Source organism: Contarinia nasturtii, unplaced genomic scaffold, assembly GCF_009176525.2.
Source record: "Contarinia nasturtii isolate CC-2019 unplaced genomic scaffold, AAFC_CNas_1.1 Cnas_scaffold_1037, whole genome shotgun sequence".
Classification (NCBI taxonomy): domain Eukaryota; kingdom Metazoa; phylum Arthropoda; class Insecta; order Diptera; family Cecidomyiidae; genus Contarinia; species Contarinia nasturtii.
The window spans coordinates 3,711,351-3,728,469 of NW_022198383.1; the positions used below are offsets into that span (position 1 = coordinate 3,711,351).

The window sequence follows — 17,119 nt, forward strand, 5'->3', positions numbered from 1 at the left end:
TGCAGATAGAATGAAAAAAAAGAACCGACAACACGTCGACCGAACAAGATATAAACATGAAAAACACACGCGCATTGAGTGCCAGCAGCTGATATATCCTTATAACATTGATGCAATACTGCACCATTGAACAGCAGCAACATTTCATCTACAAAACGTCTATGCCGTATCTTGTTTTCTCCGTTTCTACACTCGTATACACACCGGAGACTTGTGTGAGTTGACGCGCGCGTTCGGTCACTTCCATTCGTTCCAAGCATTCATATATGCTTGCACATTTTTGAACGAGTTCCCATACGCACATTCATATGTCGCAAGCGATTCTCTGTGCGCGAGCTATCTCTCTCCGCTTTCGTGTGTACTGTTCGATAAAACAGAGAGAAAGAACAAGAATCAACACCAGTCGATACAATAACGAAACACCACATCTCTTTTGTACAATGTAGTCAGTTAGTCTTGGTACGTTGAGCTTGCATGACGTACATATACAACAGAGGCCAGAATTTTGTTGTTTTGCCAGTGAGAGAATCTATTCCAATCGAAATTATCGGAATTATTTTTAAAAGTGAACTTCGATTTTGAAATTTATCAAATCGAATGAAAATCTTGTGAACAGTTTTTATTTCATTCCTGAAAAGGAATATCAGAAAAAATATTGAATCGTGTTGATCATTTGTTTCGATCAAATTGAAGAAAAAAAGGATTTGCTATCGGCAGTGATTTTTTTGTTCGGGCCAAAACATATCATTCCCAATCACATTTTTTGCATCGCTTTGAACAACATTATTGCATTTTGCCCAAAACCAAACAAAAAAGTTACAACACACATACACACAGGTCCAAACAAACGGCACAAAAGAGTAGAAATTATAAAAGCAATTTTCTAGATTTACCTGTGTGTGTTGTATTCAATACCAAAACGAAGTTCGGCAGTTTTTGTTTTTATGTTCGATATTTTGTGTTCGTTGCTTTTTTTTCATCTCGTATCCTTCGTCAAGAGTCTAGTGAAGTTGATATAGCCGAGTGTAGGTGAAGAAAAGAGAGAAAAGTGAAGTGAGTGATGCACAAAAACTGCATTCAAATTGTATCGTTCAGCGTGAAAAGGACTCTCTATTGTACGGAACAAAGTGATTTTTCAAAAAGAAACGATTCTCATCCAGAAAAAAAAAATTCTTTACAATAGATTCCCTGGAAAAATAAGTTAAAGAAATCAAAACGTAACGAATTCCTTTTTCTCTGCACATTTCTGGTGCATTTTAAGAAGAGCCAGTAAGAAATTGTATAAATATTACATTATTCTGTGCGTTTCATGTGAGAAATACCCGAACTAAGTGTGTCAGTGTTTTTCGTGAATGAAGTGTTTTTTTTTGTCGAGAAGAAAAGGACTTTCGGAAACTGCAACAATAACCAAACAAAAAAATTCATCAGCCAGAGAATAAAAACCATTATAAACATTTTTCCAGCTCAAATACATGTATATGAGTGTCTGCATGCGGAATAAATCATTCGCATCATCAATCCAACCTGGAGTGTACATGTTCATAGTGTGATATCCATTGTGTATGTATTCATTTTATTTTTTCACCAGAAATAATCTCCTTTTTTTAATGTAATTTTTCGAAACATACCGATGGAAAATGATGTTTTATTTTCAAAAGGATTTACTCTTTTTTTTTTTGATGATCCGCTCTTGAAAGCGATGATGTTGATTGACGATAAATAAAATACTTGTAACGATTTTTCGAAAAGAAGGAAATCGAAATATTTTGCGATCGACGATTATGAATATTTCAGTCTAACGGTGTTTTGGTAAACATAACAGACACTTCAATGCACCTGGTGTGCATGTGTTTGTATTCTCAAATTTAGTGCATTTCAAAATCAACGAGTCAATTGGACAGTTTATTTTTTCTCATCTGGATTCATTTTTCATTTGGATATTTTTTTTTTCATATTTCTGTTCAATTTGTGAATCGTTTGCCATAATGAAAATGTGATGTTGATTTTTCCTCATGGTTTGTGAGGCAAATTGTGAACGGAACGAAGTAAAAAAAATGCCAATTTTCCATCTCTATAAAAACAATTTATCAATGGATTAAGAGGAGACAGCACAACAAACAGCTCTTGCGCGCCGAAACTCCATTTACTGTGCTCGCTTTTTTTGCAACCGACATTGTGAATCCGAAAAGGATTTGCTCGGCTGTCGTTATTTATCGCACTCTGTTGATGGGCAAAACATGTGAAATAAAGCGACAACGATTACAAAAACAATTACAGACACTGTCAAAAACTGCATGAACCGACCAGAGACAGACACAAAAACGGAAAAAATTTAGATAATGAATAAAAACAAGCCCTCGAAAAAACTGAGCCATTTCGGACTTTCGACTAAAACTATCAAAATCGTGTTTGTTTTTTATTATTGTTGTTGTTGGAATAATTGTGCAACAAGGTCCTTTTAATGACCAAGAATCGTGACAATGGACAATTCATCGAATTAAATGACCGAATGAAATGCTGCTGAAAATAGACAAGAAAACAAAAAATTGGCATGTTCTTCGTGAGTCGAAAGGGACTTTTGTCGTTGAAAAACAGCAAATACGTGATTATGTATTATTTTCATCGTTCTTAATAATGCCCTGAATTAAACTCATTTTTCTTGTTCATTCTCCGTCTCGATAACATGAGTTGTTCCATTGGCATGAGGCAATTAGTTGACTTTTGCACGGCGTCAACTTGGGGCTAAATACTTGTTTTTTTTTTTATTTATTCAAATTTTTCATCACTATTAATTCACTAATTCCATTTAGAATTTTCCTCACCGAAAACGCTCTTTTCCCACATCAAATCAACGACATTTATTTTCATATATTTTTTTTTCTCTCGCACCACGTCGGTTTTTTTTTGTATTTCGTTTAATTTATGGGAATTTTATTTTTGATGTTGAGCGAGTGTCAGCTCCACCGCAAATCGAGACTGCTGTATATATAGTTTAAGGTGTCACAACATTTAGTGGCCAATTCAAAGCAATAGCCATAAATCTCGTGGCTCTAACAGATCATCGGAAAAGTCACAGTTTGAAATGAAACACACATAAAACCGAATGAAAAAAACACATGTTAAAATACATTTGTTTTGCACAAAAAAAATATTCACATTCGCTCAGAGGGTATTAAGAACTTATGACCTCTTTTAAATTAAAAACCGTATAAACAAAAAACGAGAGTGAAATTGGCAAAATAAAATTGCGTTGAAGCGTTGAAAAAATATGCGATGAACTTTCAATTAATTAAAGAGTCGATGAAACGATTAATTGCGAACGAACAACAAAAACAACAAAATCAAACAACAGCAGCAATAGACGCCTTATGCATGGATGGTGCGGTTTTAATTCGACACATTGCATGCATAATTCGAGTGATGCCGTTTATTTGGATGGGCTAAAAATAGCCCCGAATAAATTATGAATGAATTCAAACGGTTTGTACACACGGCTTGTTTGTGAGATCGTATAAAACGGAATTGCATTCGATTGCGTGGCAGATTGATGTGCGATCTGTTTATTCAATAGACAACGCCAATCAGCGACGTACAAACACACATTTTCGCCAAATAAAAGAACATTTTTAATGATTCGATGAAAAATTCATTCGCAGCTCTTGTTTGCGGGCGCGGCCACGTGAATTTAAACAAACGACAAACGATTTTGCTCACAAGTTTCTGTTGGATGAAATGAATTTTCATTTTATTCGATTTTTCTGTTAACTCGGATTTGCATTTTTTTTTCACTCGGTATCTCAACAACACACAATCCGACACATAATTACTCACTGGAAAAAGTGTTGAGCAATTAATTGATGCGAAATGAAAGATCCGAGATGAAATATTCAAATAAAATTCACTATATTTTTTCACTATTTCGTATCAGGCGAAAAAGAGCAGTCGGAAAAAATATAAAAACACACACATTTTTGACATCAGCAAAAAAACAACAATGAGAGAATGGCGAGAATTTTTCATTTCTTTGCAGTCGGTAAATGTCAGGCATTTGTTGAAGTTGAAAATTGTCAGCCAATTCAAGCTGAAAAATAACAACCTAAAGCGATAAACAATTTCGAGAAATCATTTTAAAAAAATACGAGAATGATCGAGCAATGCTGTGAATCTCTCATTTGTGAACGCATGCAAAAGACTGTAAAGGACAAATGTTTTTTCCCTCTGAGTTAATATTAGTGCACATCAGTTATCTTCGCACATTGTAAAAGGTTCTTGCAATCCGACCGAATATATATATATTTTCTTCTCACAGTCAAGAAAAAAATATTGTAAATTTGTCGCACAGTTTACTAATTGGAGAGAAAACGTGAAATAACTTTGTATTTCTTGTTTTTTTTTTATAAACTCTCACTTCGCTCCGTTTTGGTATAGTGTTTGTCGAATGGCACATGCATATTTTTATTTTCAGATTTTCAGTACACTTTCGTAAGCACTGACATTTAGTAAGAATTATTGCCGCTCCACTTCCATATGCCTCTTAATCACATGGTTTGTACAATGTGTGTAGTGCTTATGAGGTGTGTTCCTTAGCGAGGAAAAAGACTCGTTAAGGCAAATTATAAGCAACATTTTAATTAGAGAAAACGCCTCGTTCCTTCCATCTCTCTTTCCCCCTCTCTCACTCGATATCACCAAAGGGATTCTTGGTAAATCCAGTGTGCAACAATGTTTCACCGCATGTTTAACTTTGTTTGTTTTTCTGTTCATCGAAGAAGATGTTTGCTTTACCTCTGGCTATTCACATAACTTTTCATTTGTTATGCATTAAAAACGATGGGAAAAAACGCGTGAATTCTATTTATCTGTGTAATTTTTCGAGAAATCGGTGTATTTCTTTGAGGAAGAAAGAGAGAGAGAGATATAGAGCTGGTGCTGATATGAAGCCAAATCATAAAAGTCGTCGTCATATAATATTGTTATCGTATTAATGCAAAGGTGTGATTTAAAATAAATTACAAGCTTATTATCTGTCCAAAGACGGGCTAAATGCGTTTTGCATCCATTTGTTCTTCGTTTTTATTCTTGATGCCGTTCTTCGTTTGTATACTGTTTACATTGCGTTCAACAGCATCAACAGTCGACGCTAATAATAAAATATTCATTAGTGTCCAAGGCTTTTACACACCAAAAATTGAATCAACGAAAGAACGTTGTGCGCGCGAAAAAAAAATGGAATTTTAAAACCGAAATACCATTTCGAACAAGTCGTAACTTTGGCTCATGGATTTGTTTTATCTGTCGCTGTGACACACAGTATGTATTATGTTCTTATGCTCTATTCCATATACTCAAACGCAAACCAGAAAAAAATAATAGATTTTTATGCAAACGCATTTCGCGCGCTCCAACAGAAATAGAAATTTATGGTAATTTCGCTGGATGGTTTTTGTTATTTTTTGGCGTTCGCACACTGGATGATGGAATGTAAATGAACGGATTCAGTTTTTTAACAGTGTTTTCGTGCGTCAAAACAAGGTCAAAGCTTCTAAATGCTCTCTTTCTCTCTCTCTCTCTCTCTCTCTCTCTCTCTCTCTCTCGCACACAAAAACGCACACTTTCCACTGAAGATTGTGGCTGTGTACAGCAAAAGTCCCTCGAGAAATGAATCTAAATGTAAATACACATAGAAAAACCTATTTTAATATTTATCAAAATGAAAATGGAAATTTATCGTCGAATGAAATCGAAAGAACACAAAAAATCAACAAAATAAGTGGAGAAGAATTGAATGATGAACAAGTTAAGAAGAAGAGAAGAGAAAAAAAATCGCATCTTTGCGCGGTCGAACAACCGATTTTTTCCACTTTGCTGATTATAAGCAGCTCAAAAAGCCATTTCTGTTCTAAGTTGCCGTTCGATATGACCTTCGCTATCGGTCTTTGCTCTGTTTGCACGTTCCAAATAACATTGCCTCTTCAAAAAAAAAAAAAAAAAAAAAAAAAATAATCATATTTTTTCTTCGGGCTCAGGACGAAATGACATGGAAGAAAAGTCAAACCCAAACTGGATATTCTAAGGTTTACAAAATCGAAACAAAGCCAAATTCATCGTCGTTAACATGTCACAGAGTATAAACACGAAAAAAAAAACGCGACTCAAAACATTGTTTATTGATTTTGATATTGAATATTGCCCTTTGTCGCAGCATTGACACAGTCGCACACGAAGAACAAAACAAAAACAACAACGAAAAAAAAACTTGGGATTTTAACTGGAAATATCGAATGGCTATACAGTTTTTTTTATTGTTCATCGAAAATGAATCATTCCCATGCGCAGAATTTCAGTGAATAAAGATAACAGCTTCCTTAGAATCGACTCACATTTTTTATGGTATTTTTTCCATTAATCCTTGATATTGGGATTGATTTTGGCGTCAAAACTAATCATGTATAATGTTTTATGTCTAGCAAAAGTAAGCAAAAGTGAACAACCAAACGAAATGTTAATGAGCACAACTAACCGACAAAATAAATAGCATCTTCGTTAAGAATACAATCGAATAAATTATCATTACTATGGGCATTTCAGTCGCGCTTAAGTTTTTTCTCACAAAGAGTGTAAAAAAGTGGCCAAAATGTACACACAACCATTACTCGAACAAAACAAAACAAAACACACACACCAAAAAAACGAAGAAAGAAATCATTATCAACATAATCAATATTATTGCTCGTTATTTTGTCGTTCTATTTTCCACCATCTCTTCGGTCTCTCTATCAATCGCTTCGGGGGGAGCTAAACACAAAACCAAACAATTCAAACAATAAAAATGCAAAGCATTACAAAATACGACATTAAAGTACACCATCAACTATGTTTTCCAATACATTTTACATACAGAAAAACGAACTGCTTATTTGTATATATACAAAACGGTTTTGCGATTTGAATGGGGCAACATTGCCGAAAAAAGAGAACATTCGTCGAATAGAGAAAAAAACACGAAAAATAAAATAAAAATGTATGCGGCTTGATTTCGATGCGAAATAAAGAGAGCGAGAGAGAGAGAAGGATATAGTCTCATTGGAGTAAATACGCGAAATGTGTACGTTAACGATGTTCGAATTTGTATGCGAAATAGGCGAAATTGAAAAATGCCAAGGCGAATAAAAGAACCGTTTGCAACGACAACGATGATGATGAAACAAAAAGAAAGCATAAACTTGACATTAGTGCGCCTGAAAAAGGAGCACAGAGGCAAGAAGCCGCTGCTTCGCTGACATACACAGGAAAAAAGCGATAAATATTAAGTTGAAATTTATGTTCGCCACAAAATTAATATCATAAAATGAATACAAAGTGAAACACGCATTTCACAATCGATGAAATACAGTGGCGGTTGGTAAAGCAATTGCAACCAAAACGACGACGCATAATTTTTTTTGTCGTTGTTTTATTTCTTACATCGTTGTTCCTTCATTCGTTTCACCTTGATACCTTTTCTCCCATGGCAAAATAGTCTTGTTTTTTCCCTTGATTTGGACGAAGACACAGTAAATAGCATTGAAATCGGTTTGCATTTGTTGGTTTTCATCGAAACCATCTAAAGCATTGTGTATAGTTATAAATTGTCAATATATATAATATATTAAATATGTGTGTACTGTGTATGGTATTGCGATTGGAAACGGCACAAAATCATCAATTGAAGTGTGTATGTTTTGGTTGAATTGTCGCGTCGAATAAGCGTACACACATTAAAATTAATACACACACGGTAAAAGCCATTTATTAAACTAGTTGAAGTTTGAAACGGTCTTCAATTCTTCTTCGATGCGAACCCATCAAATTTAATAACCACAAATTGTCTTTCTTTTCTCTATCGTTTGTCGATTATATGTAGGAAAAGTTTACGCGCGTCCTCACGTCAACCAAATTGAAAGTCATTTTTCTACCATTTCAGTTTCATTTGGTAATGCGATCGATTTGGATTCGAACACATCGACACATCACATGTGTGCAACCATTCGGAAACACACGCATCAAAACACAATGTGTACAAGGTCTTCGAATAAAAAAAGAACGAAAAAAACGACAACACGCATTGAGAAGAAAACAAATATTTATTACATTCATTTAAACATGTATTTCTTTTGTTACTCGCCTTTTTTTTCTCTTCCCTTTACTCGCTCGGTCTCTCTCACTTGTACGCACTGTCTTGTCGCAGCAATCGTCTTCATACTGAAAAATCGTATATCATTCGATAATGCTACGCACCGAATTCCAACACGATGTGAAGATGTGACAAGAAGTGAGCGTTCTCAGAATGAATCTTTGAAAGAAAACAAGTTCAGCATACAAACAAATATACGAAATATACATATTTATTTTGCGCAAACGAAAGAATGGAATGAATTGTCGGATCGAAAAGCGAACAAAAAAAAAATAGTAGTATGAACGAATCTCCTTCCAATTCGAATGACAGTGAAATAAATTCAATTTAATAAGAATGGAAAGAGCAGAGGCGGAGTGCGGCATAGAGATCACGAATGCCGACACTCTAATAAGCGAATTATTTCGCTTATTACATTGATTTACTGAACAACTTCAAGTGATAAACAAAAATGCTCAAGAAGAGGCACTAAAGACGTGCACACCAGAGCAGGAAGAGTTACACACGATGATAAAGAGAGAGTGAGAGAGTACGATCAGAAATCCAATGCATGGATTTATTTCGTCGAACGATAGCACACAAAAAACTAACAATCCTACAATTGATTTCGCATCGGCGGCTCGATTTCCTTTGTACTGCATCGTGTTTTATGCACACCGTCTCGTTAAATGAACGCTTTGCTGTTTGTTATTGACTTTATATCTGTTTGTTTGCTTGGTTAAAGTGTCCAACAATATATGTTAGTTCAGTCGATTTAGTCTGGCCAAATCGCCAACTGAAGACGACAGAGAGAAAGAGAAAAAGAAGGAAATCATTACGTTCAAACGAGTCGCCTTTGATTTGTAGCGCAATTGCACGTTTTTCTGTTTGTGTGCAAAAGTCCGAAACGGTGACAATACTGGTTCTTTGTTCCCTTCATTAATGGGCGTGTAAAAGTGATGCGAATGCCGAACATACACACAACTAAATTAATTGTCACTAAGAGGCTACATTGAATGAGCGCTGTGCGCGCGCACATTAAATAAACGGAAAAAAAGAAACAAGCGCACGCTCACTCAATGGTCGTCTCAGACGAATGGAATGCCTTACAGCGGCTCTATATTTGCATGCAGAGCATTCGATTCAATTTTATTTACATAGCCAAAAGGTGTTATTACCAATAACTATATTCATATAAATTAAGTGTCATATTTCATTGAGTTTGGCCGATTCGACGTATGTGTGTTTGTGCATTGAATGAACCGGGAGAGAAAATAAAATTACTGTCCATAACACGTTTAAATTTAAACGCCAGCGCGCAATTATCGATATTGTGTAATCACGGAATGGATTCGTAAGCGCGCTCCCTCTCTCACACTCTCTTTCCTTCTTTGTATTAATCGCTGTGCATTTGGTTCATTTATTGCATTGCCATAACTGAATCGGTGTGCATTAACAACAGCGATGACACGGCATGCATCAGCATCAATTCAATGGAATAATTACGGGTCGAATGAAAATGAGAAAATGCGCGACCCGCCAATCGAATTATAATAACGCAACCGACCAAATGCAACACGAACAACAACAAAAAAAAAAGTGTTATCCGAACAAACTTAATAAATAGTAACATAACGATAAAATATTCGAGTAAATCAGCAGGAAAACGTGTAATCAAGCTATTGATAGGTCTGCTGTGTTGCATTTTGCCTCCTTGCTATCCGCACAGCTCTTGTTGATTGCTAAACGATGTTAAATGAAATTGATCGTCGACCACAAAACACATTAGCGATTCGTTTGCAATTTTGTTTCTTTTATTATTCACGACACTTCGATGAGTTGTAAAACGAAGAAGAGTTTTCTTGATTTCTTTGCTTGATTCTCACATGCGTGAGTACGTTCTTTTTTCTCATCTGCTATCAATTCGACCGTAATTTTCCAGTGCATTGTATACACTTTGTATTCGCAAAAATATGGTACGGAATGTTTTTTTGCGCGTTGATTTGATGATTATTGTTATTGGTAATGTCGTTTCGGGCTCATTTTCTAAAGTTCAACTACTATTATTCGGAAAAGTATCGCGTACAATGGTCAATTTACATTTTTATCGACATTTTATGAACACGCTGTCTGTGTTCACGGATCTTCTATTTTTTTTAAACACCACTTCTTCTTTTCTTTTATCTCCGTGGTCAATTCGGCACGTAGTAGACAGATTTTGCTGTCAATAAATATTGTTGCCGTTTTAGTATCCAACAACGACGAACAGTATTGCTTACTCGAATTATTGCTCAGTTGATATAGCCAAACACCAATAAAAAAAAGCACTAAGATAGTTCTCTCAGCAAAAATAGTTACGGAAAAATGTAATAACCGAGTTTTGATTTTATTGCCGAATAAATCATCTCTTCGAGATTTTTGCTCGATTTGTGTAATCTCAAAACTGCCGAAAAAAAACCGAGTCGAGTCCAAATTGTGAAAAACTTACTAACTTGAACGTAACGAAAGAACTATAGGCATGGACACAGTGAAATTAAATCTGTGTTGTTTTTTTTCTCGCCAGCCTTGCTCTTCACATTGATTCATGTATATTTGAACGTGGTGTGAAATATAACAGCTCTTGAGCGGCACATCGAATTTTGCAACCCGTATCATGAAAATATCTAAACGACTAAGCGAATACTTATCTCTCTTACGGCTCAAGCCGAACGAAAAAAAAATACTGTTCTTTCCATCTTCTTCTTTTTACTCGCTCGTCGTTGAAATTTTGAATGCTTCAAAGCGTTCTGCCATTAAATCAACGCCGAATGGAAAATCGTTTCATTTTGCATTGCAATAAAAAAGAAAACGAAGAACAGGCATACCAGAGGAAGAGATAAGTGATGAAGTGAATCGTTACAAGAGACTTGACTCTCCAAATTCTCTAGCTCAACTAAGCCAAAGCGCGAGCGGGAGTGGAGAGAGATAGAGAGAGCGATAGAGCTCAATGCGAAGAGATTTTTTGTAATTTGGTGTGAATGTGTGTAAATAAAGTAAACGAAGGCTCTCTATTTATCAGCAAAACGATATCACTACAAAGCTGTTACCTACTGTTCAGAAAACGTTTATGCGCTCTTGTGATATAGGGAAAAACACACGCTGTGGCCAATATTGCTTTTTGGAAAAAGAGCACGCGATTTTTTTCCCGTTCGCTGTTACCACGGTGAAAAAAAAAACATCCATGGCAAAACACGGAACACACCAAAAACGAACATTTTCATTTAAATGTTGTATGTTTTAATCCATCGCATCGTTATTTTTCTAGTGTCCTCCGTAGATCAGAAAATCTGCATATAAATTTTCAACAAAAATCGACCGTTTCGTTTCTTTTTGCGTCTCTCTCTTTCTCAAGAGCTCTCTTTTTCGTTCGCCTAAAGAAATTATTTTGTAATTTTGTGAGTGGAAAAGATATCGCGCTATTTTTGCCCCATTATTTTTTCCTTTTTTCGCCATTTGTTTGCTGTTCGCCTTTGCCCCGTTTCTGATATCGTTTCAACGGTGTGTATGTGTGCATCGACATTAAACAATCGTTTCTGAATGTTCTTTGCTATGGCAATAAGGCGATTTAAGCCAAGTTAACTACAGTGTTTGCCGTTGAATACGCTTTTTTCCCTGACAATGAGGCTGTGTTAGCATTTTGATGCCTCTCTCATCGAAGAATCATAATATAAATCTTTCATTGGCAGCTCGTTTGAGAATCTTGTTGACAGAAGACAAAGGTCCACAAAATATTTTTTAGGCCCGATATAGTTACGTCAGCAGTAGAGAAAAAAAAATCATTTAATTTTGAATGTTCTCGATTTCTGACGTACATTTAACGTGGTTGAAACAAAAACCTTCAATTTGCAAGTGATAAAAAGGAAAAATCCCATTCCATTCAAGTTTTTCTCATTCTTTCTGCGCATTTTTACTGCGTCTTCTGAATTTTTGCTTTAACAATTCATTTGATAGAAAACGGCGCTTTCTCTTCTTCGCTTTCTCTGTATGTGCATTTTTTCAATCACCATCAGAAAATCACATTTTTATTATTTATTCATCCTCTTAGAATGAGAAAGCGTTGAATGAACGGTTTTTCTTCTATATATTGTTTTTGATTGAAAATTGGTTTTTATACTTTGTTCGCAGAAACATTCACTTATTGAAAATCTGAAAAAAGAATTCTATCTATGAAACAATGTGCGATAAAGAAAAAAAATGCGGGGCCATTTCAATGAACTCCCAAAGCAAATCATTTGATAATTAGTACAATTTTCTGAGCGCATATTTTTACAGTTCCCCTTATCTTTGGAATGAAACAGAAGCACATCAATAATAATAAAAAAAACGAGCGCCACTGAAAAATATGCTCATTGAATAATTTGAAAAGAGAGAAAAAGGCGCGAGCGCACGATGGATTGGAATGTCGATGTGATGGAAAATCACATAAAAACAGCGGAAAAGAATGTTAATAATTGAAGAAAAAGAGAAAACACAAAACATACATAAAAAAACCCGAATGAAAATTATTTATATGCGTTTTTGAAATGCTGGCAATGAATGTGGCCAGAGAATCACGTGTTTTTGCTTTGCACAGTTCTTAAAATCGAAGTGCTTTGCGCTTAAGTGTAATTCTTTTTGTTCCAACTTTCTATCAGAGGGTAAAGAAAGTCAACGAAAAAAAGTCAACGCACTGAAAATAATCATCGTTCATTAATTTTATTCACTCATTAAGTTAATGCGTTGTCACTGGAATTACTACTGAATGCTTGCACATGAAATTGGTGCTCGAACACCACAATTCTATGTCTCTTGTTTTATCAAGACGCACATTACGTTTGATTTGAATAAAAACCCATTTTTAGATCTGATAATATCAAAAAGAAAGAGAGAGAGAGAAAAAAAGAACGAAAAAAATGTGAATCGAACCATAGAGAAAAAAAAATGACACACAGAAGAAGGAACAAGTTCAACGGAAGTCTAACGCTGCATTTCTTCCAATTAATATCAAAAGACGCCGCACAATTTTCGTTCATTTGGTTTTAATACTAAAATATAATCAAATTGAGTCATCCACACTGTGGATTCCACACTGGATAAAATTAAGTATAATGAAAGTAGTTAACGATCGCACCGAAAACATAATGCGAAGAAAGTAGAAAACTTCATTTTGTCACATCATTGATTGCCTCTGTTTTGGTTGTCATTTCGGAAGGTGTTTGTTGAACGCGTCGAAATCGTCAAGAAACACACAAACAAAAAAGACAATGCTATAGTTGGTTCAGAAATCTTCGAGACACGCGATAAAAATGGAAGGAATGAAAGAGAAAAATAAGTGACAGAATGAGAAAGGCAAAAGCCAGCATTAAATGAAAAGGTAAATTGACGACGGCTACGATGATGGAAAAAAGAGCGACCGAAAAACCATTGGCGGTAAAAATGCGAGCGATAAGAAATGGTGGTTGTGCGAGGGAACGAATGGTTTTTGGTTGTCCTTTGAGAACGCTTAAGACAAACGTAACTTAATTGAAGTGGAAAAAAATACACTCTAACACACATACACAAATGGCGTGTTTTCACTTCGGATTGCGATGTTTTATTACATAAAATTTTGTCTCTTTTATTCCATTCGCCAAGTGCTGAGAGTCCTCTATCCACCACTCCATCATACTCACCGATGAAATCGAGACTCGGGCCAGTTTGGCTTTGAGCAAGTAAATTGACGAAATATGCGACCGCGCATAGTTTGGGCTGTAAACCACTTAAAGTGCTCGATATCGACGTATGACTCAGTGAACAAACACGGTTTTATTGCTCACTGAGTAAATTACAATTTACTTAGTCACCGAAGTGTATGGTTTTATTCATGGAAAATGGCAATGGTATTTTATATACAGCAAATCCTAGATCCAACAACAATCGAATACCATTGTAACGTGTTGATGATGCGCGCACACCGAGCCCGGAGTAAGACGGGCAAAAAAAGGGAAACCATAAATGAAAATAATCTTAGCTATTAAATCAACCCTATATTACTGGCGTTTGCGGTAAATAGCACTGCAATACTAAACAACACGTATGCGCACACTATTTTTTTGGCACAAAGCCTCTATGTATGAGTGTGTATGTGTGTTCCGAAACATTTGCAGTGTAATTTTATGAAGTCGTAATTTCGAAATGTAACACAACCAAAAATTAACAAGCATAAAAATCATTGGAAAATTTATATGACCACATCCATGTACGACAAAACAAATGTACGCACATTGAATCCTTATCCATCCGCAAATACCAAGAACGAAAGAAAAAACACAAAACGGATCACATTACCCACAAAGAGCCATCGATTTAATGGGCGCTCCGTTGGAATTGAATAATTCTGTTGGGAAAAGTCTATATTTCGCGTTTTGTCGTTAAAGAAATGTGATAGCGTTAAATTAACGCACAGATTCCTTTTTCCTCTCTCACTCTCAGAGAGTGACTCTCTTCACCGATACGCACACCATGCATAAAGTAATGGAAGGAGCGAAAGATAAGAAGTATTTTCGATGAAATATTTTTGTTTATCTATAGTTCTGCATCAATGGTTTTTAAATTTTATAAAAATTTTAATACAAAATGTCAATAATACGGATTTTGAAGAGGAAAAAAATGTATTAAAAAAATTCAGCGAGCCGTGTTGATAATCGTTTCTTCAACCGTGAATTTTATATTGCCCACACACACACAAAATGATGCATTGACTGACAACATTTTGTGTAATTTTTCATGACAATTTTAAGAGCAAACTCGCAAAAAATTTCAATAACTGACCACATTCATGTCCATACGCTTTTAAAATCACACTATTTTGGGCTACGGAAAAAAATACAACTAACTACACATTCATATGAAGCGATATAAAACACATTTAAATTGAACACATAAAACATGCTATAAACAACAAGCCGAACAACGATGTAAAGCGTTTCGAAATTGCATCAATTTCCCCGAAAGAGCGCAGCAGAGCAGAGCAGAGAGTGAAGGAACAGTTGGTTTTATAGCCGAAATATTGCACAAAATGCTACAGACAGTTGGTCATTTTATCTCTACAACGCTCATATGGATGTGTATACATTTGCTATTTGAAGCGTAGCGCTGGGAAAAAAACACTATATATGAGTAAACACAGACAATGAGCAAGCACTTCAGGACGATGAAAAACATCACTTTAAAATGCTAAAATGAAACGCATATGTTTCTTGTTTGTTGATACTTTTTTGTCAGACTTCTTCGGTCTGCGTTTTAATGAAGCCCGGGCAATTAGTGTTGTTTAAAGGCTTTAAACCAATACTTTTCCGATAAACATTTTTTATCGGAATCATTTCTCAGCATGAATATTATGAAAATTTTAACGTTATCAATGAAAAACATTTCGATTTGAGTGTGCATCCGAAAACTTGATACTCAATTATGCAGAAACATCAAACCAAATAAAAAAAATTAAGGCCACGACAAATGCATATGACCATTTAAGATGCAAAACAATGTGAATGATGAAGCAAATGAGAAGAAAGAAAGATAAAGAGAGAAATCGAGTCCATTTTTGTTTAATTTAACGATTTAAGTGCGTTTTGAAATGTTTGCTAGATTTGCGTATCATCTGGTGCGTATTTCGGTATCTATCCGTTGAACAGCCGTCAATGTGCACTAGGGTGGCCCAAAAAAAAATAAAGTCAATACAAAGATGCCATATTTTATCAACTTTTTAGCCGCTTAAGAATTCTTTTCCCCAATATTATTATCTCTCCATATGCAGCCATTTCAATATTTAAACTTGACTTGACATTTACTCTAATGCTACTTCTTTTGCCAAAAAAAAAAACTCGCCATGTAAATAATAAAAGGCCAACCAATTATGCTTGAGTCTAGAGTAGAACTACTCCACTATTATAACATTATCGCGCTTACGCTTGGCTTACGCTTGCGTTTAAGCTTGCGTTACAATTAGTAGCATAGCTGTGTGTCACGGCTACTAAGATGTTTGTTTGAACAAAAAAAATCTTAGAAAAGAATACAGGTAACAACAACTACTCACTTGGTTCAAACAATTTGTGCATATAATATTTGAACTTTTTCCACAATATAGGTAGTACCCGCGAACGCCATCTTTGGTTACATGTATATAGCTGTTTCTTTGCTGAAAATTTCACTTCAATTTACTACAATATTTATTTAAAAATATACAAATATTTTAAATATTTGTGATGAAATGCTCAGAAATATACATTTTGGATGTATATGCAAATATTCATTTTAATTCTTTTTTAAAAAATAGCATGTTACACAAAACAGGTACGACAAATTTCAAATTTGCAAAATGTAAACAAGAAAATGACAGCTATTATTCGGTCCAACATTGAACTGATAGAACCGCTTGGTAATGTCATATATACTTTATACAGATGGGAAACAAGAGATGGCGTTGTCATAGAATTCGGACTAAAAATGTCAGTCGTAATACCGGGTGTGATCACATATTAACTTAAAAATTTTTTTTATTGATGCGTCGACAATTATTAATAGAATTTTTTTGCGTAGTTGTGCCAATTCTTAGGAATTTTAATTCAAGCAGTACGGTCATTGGTAGTGTTGTTCACTTGATAAGTATTCCATTTGTATTGCCCATATCTGATGATGATGCGATACAAATAAGAGCAGTTTACCTGCAAACAAAGTTGTTGCCAAATTTAATATTTGCATCAAAAATTATATGTATGGTGAAAATCAGTAATCCAAGTTTTTCTTCCACTATTTCATCATCTGATTTCGGTGTTTTGGGAACAACACAAGAGCAAATTGTTTTCAATGGCCATTCCACCAAAAATTCGGCCAAATGTACCAAAATTCGATTTTCACAAAAATGTCTAGATGTATGAAATATGAAATTTTAACCACAAATAACTACATGTT

The 17,119-nt window shown here is 35.0% G+C and overlaps 1 protein-coding gene across 5 annotated transcripts in view; it reads left to right on the forward strand.

Moving 5' to 3' along the window:
- The window catches only part of LOC116344503 (teneurin-a), a 383,641-nt gene that overhangs the window by 167,661 nt on the left and 198,861 nt on the right, over window positions 1-17,119 (forward strand). The window contains exon 1 of one of the 5 annotated variants that reach the window (XM_031773086.1): window positions 470-1,560. The exons of the other annotated variants lie outside the window; for them this stretch is intronic. The gene's annotated coding sequence lies outside the window, so the exon portion shown is untranslated. Of the gene's footprint in view, window positions 1-469; window positions 1,561-17,119 lie in introns of those variants that run through there. 5 annotated transcript variants of the gene reach the window in all.